Source organism: Petromyzon marinus, chromosome 10 (assembly GCF_048934315.1).
Source record: "Petromyzon marinus isolate PM22_M1 ecotype Great Lakes invasive population chromosome 10, UKy_Petmar_22M1.pri1.0, whole genome shotgun sequence".
Taxonomy (NCBI): domain Eukaryota; kingdom Metazoa; phylum Chordata; class Hyperoartia; order Petromyzontiformes; family Petromyzontidae; genus Petromyzon; species Petromyzon marinus.
Genome location: NC_133676.1, coordinates 8,887,178 through 8,895,693, shown reverse-complemented (window position 1 = coordinate 8,895,693; position 8,516 = coordinate 8,887,178). Strand labels below are relative to the sequence as shown.

The following is an 8,516-nucleotide window of genomic DNA, read 5'->3' as shown; positions in this document are numbered from 1 at the left end:
TTCCATGCCATACCTACTCTGGTGCCAGAGAGAGGCTCAAGACGCACAGTTCCACTCTTGTGACAGTAGCTGGCGCTAAACACCATAGTGACTCCATTTACGTCACTACATGTGTGTAATTGCTGGTAATCAGTGAACATCAGTGTACTGAGAAAGCGTGGACTAATCTCCATCCTTCTCATCTGTATGGGATAGAGTATTTGCCCTATTGCACGCGTGGGTTTTCTTTGGGTGCTCTGGTTTCCTCTCACATGTATTAGCACTCACTAGATGGCTGAAACATCTGAATAAAGAGAGGACCGCAGAGTTGTGACAATTGTTGGCACCGGCTCACTGTCTGGCTGCTGCCTTGCAACTCCTCTGTGGTTCTTCAGCGATTGTGAGATGCAATTTTCATGAACGACGCTCTACAAAACGAAACTCCAGGGTGCTTCAATTATGTTTTAACACTTATACGGGACTATCGTTTTTAATGGAAAAATAACGAATAATACACTGTAACATGATAACAGATGTATGCGAATAGCTTCAAAAAGTCAAAGGGTGTCCACTTGTTCGCCATCATTGTCAACACGTGGCCTGGCATCTTCTCCAGGTGGTCTCCAGAGCCCAGAGGCGTCACATTTCTTGAGGTATTGTTGCAAATTCTCCGAAGTGTCAACATTTTTTTGAAGCACCCAGTATATTATTATTTTTTTCCACAAATACCCATATGCGGATTATATATGTGTTTTTGCCCCCACACAATAAAACGTATTTACTTTGAGATAGCTTTCCAGAGATGCCATTTATGTGCCTAAAAACCACGTCACGTAACAACAGACTGATATTGACCATTACAGTTCCTTAGGAGTTTGGAGAAAATTGCAACCATGAAAATAATTCATGAGCCCTTCAAAGCACTGTGAAGCTCTGATCATATCCACCGTGGATGCCGCGCCTCAGAGACGCCACTCGGTGTTGCAAAAGAAGTGTAAATACTGTAATGTGTTTGGAATAATGGCCTCATTCATGCGTTTTTGAGTCTACACGCAGCCAACTCTGTTTCTGCGTTGTATCATATGTGCTGCCAAACAGTGGTGTCGCTCTCGATGTCAGAATCAGAATATGTATTAATGCTGGAGGAATCCGATGAGCTATAAAGCTCTTATTTTTACAGATGTCCAAGAGGGACGGGTCAGAGTGTTATAACAACAACAATACAAAAACACTCTAGGAGTGCAAAGTATAGGAAAGGTAAGAAAATCACACAACACGTACAAATAAAACTGAACTATGTTTTATTTTACCAGGTAAAATAATTTAAAGAAACCAAATAATCTAAATAATTTAAGTGTGCAGGAGATGCAACTGCTCCAGAGGGCAGAGGAGCCCAGGCAAAGGAGGTACAAATATGTGAGTGGGGGGGGGGGGCAGCTCCGACAGTGGATATTGTACAGGGGGTCCCAATTCTTTGCTTTGACCCAGCGCCCAAGCCATTAAAGCTAAATTAATAGTGATGCTGAGATGCTGAAGAGATTGATACAAAATTCATTTCGTTGGGATGAGGTGCAGTGAGGGCTGAGCTCCCCAGGCACTGAGATTGTCTGCAGCAGAGACCCGGGTAGATAAGGAGATGAGACACATTTGCGAGTATAAAACAGGATTAGGTAAGCAATGTAGAATTCCACGAAAAAATATTCACGAATACAACAACATCTCATTATTTCGGGCCATCCCCAGCATTAAGCCCTAGATGACTACAGGCTGTAGACAAATGCCCTACGAGTTGATATGAATGCGTACAAAGCACGTATCACATTCAGCTTTAGGAGCGCGTGTCAGTCAGCTCGCCACGTCTTCCCCCCCCCCCCCGCTGCCCCAGCGAAATATTGGGGGGGGGGGGGGTAGCAGCACGAGCCATCTCGAGGGAAGACAAACAAGGCGCGCGCCATTTCGATTCAATCATCATTCGCCACGCGTATTGCTACAGGGCGCCGTTAATAGCGCGCGCGCGCGCGCACACAGACACACGGAGACTCAACGTGGGTGTTTGAGAGCGGCGATGTTTGCGGGCGCTCTTTCACTTGGGGCTCGTCGTCCCCTTGAAGGCGTTTGAGGCGTGGTCGTCGTGTGCGTCACGGGCAACGGCCTCGTTCTTTGTGTGTCACTGTGGGTGCCGAGGAGGAACACGACGATTCCGGTTGGGTTCAAGGCTGGAGAAGAAAAGAGTACCCCGCCGTTTCGTCCACCTCCTCTGCCCCTTCCCTTACACACACACACAACAAGACAAAGACAGCCTTTAACGGACTGTGAAGGCAAGTAAAAACGTAGCTATTTTATTATTATTATTATTTAATTTTACCAGGTAAGGTCCGCTTAGCTTTATAGCTCTTTTGTCAGAAGCGACCTGGCCACAAATGAGAGCTCAACGAAGCGGCTTATCGTGTGGAAATGTATAGCGGAAGAATACTCTCAATGCATGTTTCTAAATGTGGAGGGAAAAGCGGAGGAAAATCCACGCGACCACGAGGAGAACGTGCAAACTCGAAATATACAAGCATCGGGATCGAACCCACGGCCTCCTGTATACCAGGCGAGGTGGTTAACATCCGAGTGCTGTAAGCGATCACCTTTGAAGGCTGGAGGGAGGTGGGTGATCAACAACATTCCCAGTCGCCTTTCGTCTCCTCAGTGCTGCCCAGTGGTGATGTTAATGCACCGCAGCAGGCACTCACTTAAGGCTGGGTGAGCCTAGGGGAGGCTCAGGATTTGTTCAGATATTCGTCACCGATATTGGCCATGAGCGGCATAAAACTCGGGTGGCCGGATTCGTAGGGCAGTGCGCCAAGCACACGACACGATCGCTCCTCATTAGAAGTACAAATACAAACAAATACAAACAAAAAAATCGCCAACCCTCCCTGCCGGGATTCACTCCAATACAAACAACAAACCATAAACGTAGTATCGTTTATATTGCTCAAATTAAAATGATAGTAACAGAGCTACATGTCTTAATTAAAAAAAAAATAATGCATCGTATTTGTTTATTCTTCGTGTACCATATACAAATGTTCTCTTTTGCCCCCCCCCACAACCTCGCCCCCCCCCCCCACACGCCCAAAATGTTCTTTGGTATTTTTCCACAGTCTTCAAAAAAATAAATGTGATTACATCACTCCCACGGACCCTCGTTGTGTGTGTCCACTCTCACGAGAGAGCTGTGTCCACCCCCATGGATTCCCACGCTGTCAGTGTCAGTGTGGGTTGGTGCAGAGGGTGGCCGGGACCGGTCCGGATGTCACTCATCACTGATATTAAGCCTTGGTCAGGAATCGAACTCAAATCTCTGGGTTCATTGTGTGTGCGTGCCGCGTGCTATTCACTGCGCTTATGCTCCACCGCTTATTATACCCATTATTGTCCCTCAAATATGAACCACCGGATATTTTAAATGCATTGCTATGCATTAAAGTATTTTTTTTTAATCGTTCACTTAAAATTCAATTGTAACGGTTAAACAACATCCGCAACAATTTCTGCTGATATAGCTTCCGAATACGACAGCGTCTTGAGGCGCTTTACGCGTCCGAGTGACACCACTGGTGAAGCAGGCGATGTGAGAGGGGGTAGGGAGAGCCATGGGAGGGAGCGAGGGAGCAAGGGGGAGTAATGGGCGATGGAGATCCCAGAATGAGAACAAAGGTTAATCGCCCCCCTCCAAAAACATATTGGGACAATTACTTTATGCCGTATGTCCTTCCTGAGATTTTTGTTTCACGAAGTTTTTAAAATGTATAATAATTTATCTCGAATGTTTATTTTACTTCTGGGCATCTATGAAATTACTGGACATCTGTGAAAAAGAGCTGTATAGCTAATTGGATTCCTTCAAGATCAATACATATTCTGATTTTAAATACCTTTAGCAGTATACGGTAAACGAAAACGTAATTATTTGCAATACATTTTCTTCCCAGAAAAAACGTGTATTACTAATAATTTATTTTCTATGGTTCTTTCGGTAAAGTCACGTAGATATAAAAAATAACAATAAAATAATGAAGATATGTTTTGATCAAACTAATGATAAATAATAATTATTATTTTTTATTTCTTTTTATTATTTTTTTTTATATTTACGTGACTTTATCGAAAGAACAATAGGATATGAATTCCTGCAGTCACGAAAGTTTTAAGTAAAAATTTAATAATTTATTTGTATTACAGGGGAAACACACTCCCCCCACCCCTTGAAATGCTTTGCTAGGTGCACCACTCCGCCGTGCGTGACGATGGCGCGTGGCAGGCTGAGGACCAACGAGCCCTCAGAGGGTGACGAGGCTTCAACCCAGACCGATATACACCCATGTCGTTATTACAGCTCTGCACTTCGGGCTCCTTGTCAACATTTCTCTCCCCCACCCCACCTCCCTTCCCTTGCTGTGCACTCCCAATAGCCATAACAAAATGGGTTCGGACATGAATACAACACTGGGTCAAGTCCACCCAATAACTGGAATTGCGGCCTAATTTAGTGCCTGTATTTGCACGATAGTAATTAATCATGGACTTTCAACGCCTTGTTTATTTTAGGAGGAATGAAATGGCTAACGTGGCGTCCGTCAGCAAGCCGCCTGAATGAGACACCCGAGACTTCAACATTTCCCTTCTATGTTGTTACCGCCCGCTGATAATTGTGCACCATCAGTGGAGCAGCTGTCTCGTTTGCTTTCCACGGGAAACATTAAACCGCGAAGCGCACGGAGAGTATTTTCCAAACGGAGGTGGACGTTAACGGTGCCCAAAGCGCATCTCTCCAGAAGGATTAACTGCTCACATTCCTGGGCCCCTGTCAACCATTGCCAGTGATGGTCAACTGAGCTCCTTTGGCTGCTTTATCACATTCCGTTACATGCAATCTTATATTTTCTTCATTATTTAACATGGATCAGCATTACCGCATGAAGGAAGCGAGCACATGGGAGCCGACTTCAGTAGCCCATGATGAAGAGGAGAGTGAACCTTTTTTTAAATGAAAGTTAGAACTTTTCAGGAAAGCTTCCATAGTAGAAACACGTGCGAGAAAGGATGGCGCTGTCACATTACTATAGCGAGTAAATTAAAACACTTTCGATGAACTCGTGGGGCAAAGCAGAAACATCTTGTTATAAAAACCAAAACTCTTCCAGCCATAATCCTGATCCCTTTGCAACGCCACTTGTGAACGCGTGCGCTGATTAATTAGGGCCACGGCCCCGTGCACGGGCCAGAAGAATCATCGTGCAGCGGTGCTCATTTAGTCGTGGATGTTTGGTGAAGGAATATTCGTCCAGATTATTACGTGTGCCTAAAATAACCCTGCTGAACGTACTCAGTACACTGCGCCGCAGAAACTTAATTCAAACCAGCTTCAGTTAAACATTTTAACTAAGGAAATTAATCTACTGCAGGGGTAATTAAATTCATTGTCATTTATTTAACCACGTGAAAACCCTTTGAGATTCACTACCTCAATTTCAGGGAAGATCTGTGTGGCTAATTACAAAGTGACAGTTATCCATTTTTATTGTTTAGTTGCGGGTAATTAAAAAAAATGTGATTTGGCCTATGGCATCGACAAACGCAGCGCCTATTAGTCTGAAGGTCACACCATTTCGGATGTGAACTTTACAGCAAATTACATACTGTACAAGTACTTTAAAACACCATGGATATACAGTTTTCAATTGGCTGTTCATGGTCACTATTTATATGGCAGGATTGTGAGAGATGGGGATGGCTTGGAGGGCCTTTACCTGATAAAAAAAAAAGTATATAGACAATTATGGCCACTATTTTATACTGTTTATCATTTTGAGACCCACATTTGACGGGTATATGTTACCAGGTTTTCTGGGAGGAGTGACATTTGGGGGTGGAAGTAACAAAAATAGTCTCATCCCATTGATCAAGGTTATTAAGAATGTGATGACTATATTTTATACTAATTAATGCAATTTGGCTTCTCTCCATTGTACAAATGAATTACGGTTTCCACTTTACCAGGTCTGTGCTTTCAAGGGACGCAAACGCTTAACAAAGTGTGAAGGATGGAACGTCAAGGTGAAGCCCTGAAATTGCTGCTTGCTCCATTGCTGGACAATTAATCTTTACTCGAAAGAGCTCTAGAAAACCCCTCTAAATTACACGTAAAATAAAAAATAAAGGGAGCTTTAGAAAGCCAATCTAGTGGGTAGGATGGCCTACTCTTACACACTTGTCATACATGATGTAAGAGGTGGAAGTACTCACGTTACCCCCACCACACGCGACCCGCCGATCGACTCACTGTGGTTGTACCCATTTGTACTGCTGGGTACGCAGGGGCGGGGGGAGGGAGATTTGAGAAACTTGCAGCATTGGTTCAACTGCCACGGGGAGGACGAACCGGAGACCTCTGGCTTGCAAGTCAAGTGCCATAACCATGACACCACAGAAGCATCCTCAAAGAGAGTGTACCGTACACACACACACACACACCTATTCACTTGGTAATCGGGGCGCAGCTGCAACAGTTCCTCAATGAGGCCTAAAGAGGATAAGCAATAATCTGTGGAGCATCCTATTATATTTCGTGGGGGGGGGTTGTTTTCATCGGATCATGCCACTTTTCGGTGGCCGCTAACACCACACGGAAAGTCGTCTCTCGACACTTCATCTCCCCTGCCCTCCCCTCCCACATCAACAGCGCGACACACGGTGCCGCTGAGAGATAGGAATGGTGCGCGATGGTGGCAAGGAAGGGTGGTGCTGCTCGTTCTCGGTGGGAAGGGAGGCGTTGGAGTGGAGAGGAATACAGAGAGCGGGGCGGGAGGCGTGGGTGGGGGGGTATTCCACCTTTCGCTGCGCGGAGCCAGACTAAAATAAATATTGTGCTTTCAGAGGTCCCTATTGTGGTCCCGTTGGGCTCCTATCTGCGGGACAAGTGTACGCAGCTGCCTTGCCCTCCCACCCACTGCTCCGTCCGCCTCTCCCCCCACGTGATCTCCCCCTCTCCGTCGGATCTACCCCAACCTCCCTCGACTCAAAATCACTGTAGTGACCCCAATGTAAATTGATGACTCACAGCTGGGCGAACATTTGAGACAATGGACCTCAATTCTAGATACGTAAACCGGTACACAGCTTGCTCCCTTGCTCAAACAAATGCTGCTGCATAATATTTAACAGGAAAGCCAAGACGCTGATTGACTAAATAATATTTGCATTAATATGCAGAGACATCGAACTGAGTTTTGTTCAATTATAGACAAAATGTCTAAACTCTAAAGGCAAGGGTTGTTCAACCCTTTGCCATCATTACCATAATTAATCACAATCAGTCCACTGCTGGATACTACACAACTCTGTGCTATTTTTAGTTATTTGTTACCAAAGGCATTCGGTTGGAAGATGAAGATAAATCAAGTACAGCTCAAGCATATTTTCTTCTTTAAAAATAAATCACCATCAGCCATGGTCAATCCACTTCTGGATGAAGGCCTCCTCAAGCCGTCGCCATCTCTCGTGATCCTGTGATGTAATAATTCACCGAGCACCCACATACCGGCTGATCTCATCGCTGCATTGACACGACAGACATCCTCTCAGCCACGTTCCCTCCCCTAGCTGCCATTCCATTATATTCTCGACCACCGGCCATCATCCTGTCTAACGGCCTGTACAAGCCGTTCCCGTCACATTAATAGTGTATCTACAGTAATTATGCAATGCATCGCTGTGTGCGCAACCTAAACACATGTTTTCGTTCGTTTGTTTGTTTGTTTGTTTTTGCCGGTCTGCTCGTTGACTCGCATTGACAGCAACAACAGCACCACGTCTCAATTTACGACCTAAAACCGGAACAATTAACACTTAGGAGTGCTGCAAACGAATCCAATTTGTTTTTGTGAAACATAAATTAACGAGGCAACTGTAACTCTCATGGCTGTTCCCTGCAGTCACTTTGAATGCTCCAATTGTCCTGTCGCATCTCTGTGGCCTAACGACCAACTCGGCGAATCCCCTCAATACACGTGGCCCCCGTGATCGGGAATCTTGTCCTCGCCGCAGGCAACGTGGGACTTTCAAATACCGTTGGACATTAACACACTGCACCTTGAGCTACGTCTGTCCCTCCTGCAAGAGGCCCTTACAAATGACAAACCTTAATGCAATTTGAAAACAGAGCGTTGTTGCCAGGTCAAAAGTATTGCCCAACAGTACCTGATTAAATCATCTGGGATGTGATGGATAACGTGACCGTGTACATTTTTTAGGGTTGTGCTGTTTGGCTCTCTGCTGTGTTTTGGGGGTTGTACCGCGTGTTGGCGCAGCACGGTGTCCGCATATTCCTGCAGAAGCGCCCAGCAAATGTCAGATATTGTGCCGAACAACACGAGGTACAACCCAAAATCACGTCAAAGGATGGGTCATTTGAAATGAGATTATTCCCCAGCCCTGAGATCGTTATTGGAGTAGCCCCTTCAATTGCTGGGGTAGGGGTTAAAGTG

The 8,516-nt window shown here is 45.3% G+C and overlaps 1 long non-coding RNA gene across 1 annotated transcript; it reads right to left on the bottom strand.

The window, feature by feature from the left end:
* Positions 1-1,263: 1,263 nt before the first annotated feature.
* Positions 1,264-7,567, bottom strand: LOC142924224 (uncharacterized). The gene is made up of 2 exons (XR_012941405.1): positions 6,277-7,567; positions 1,264-2,247 (listed from the first exon to the last, which is right to left on the bottom strand). It is a non-coding gene; the product is annotated as an uncharacterized LOC142924224 (long non-coding RNA).
* Between the last annotated feature and the right edge of the window lie 949 nt (positions 7,568-8,516).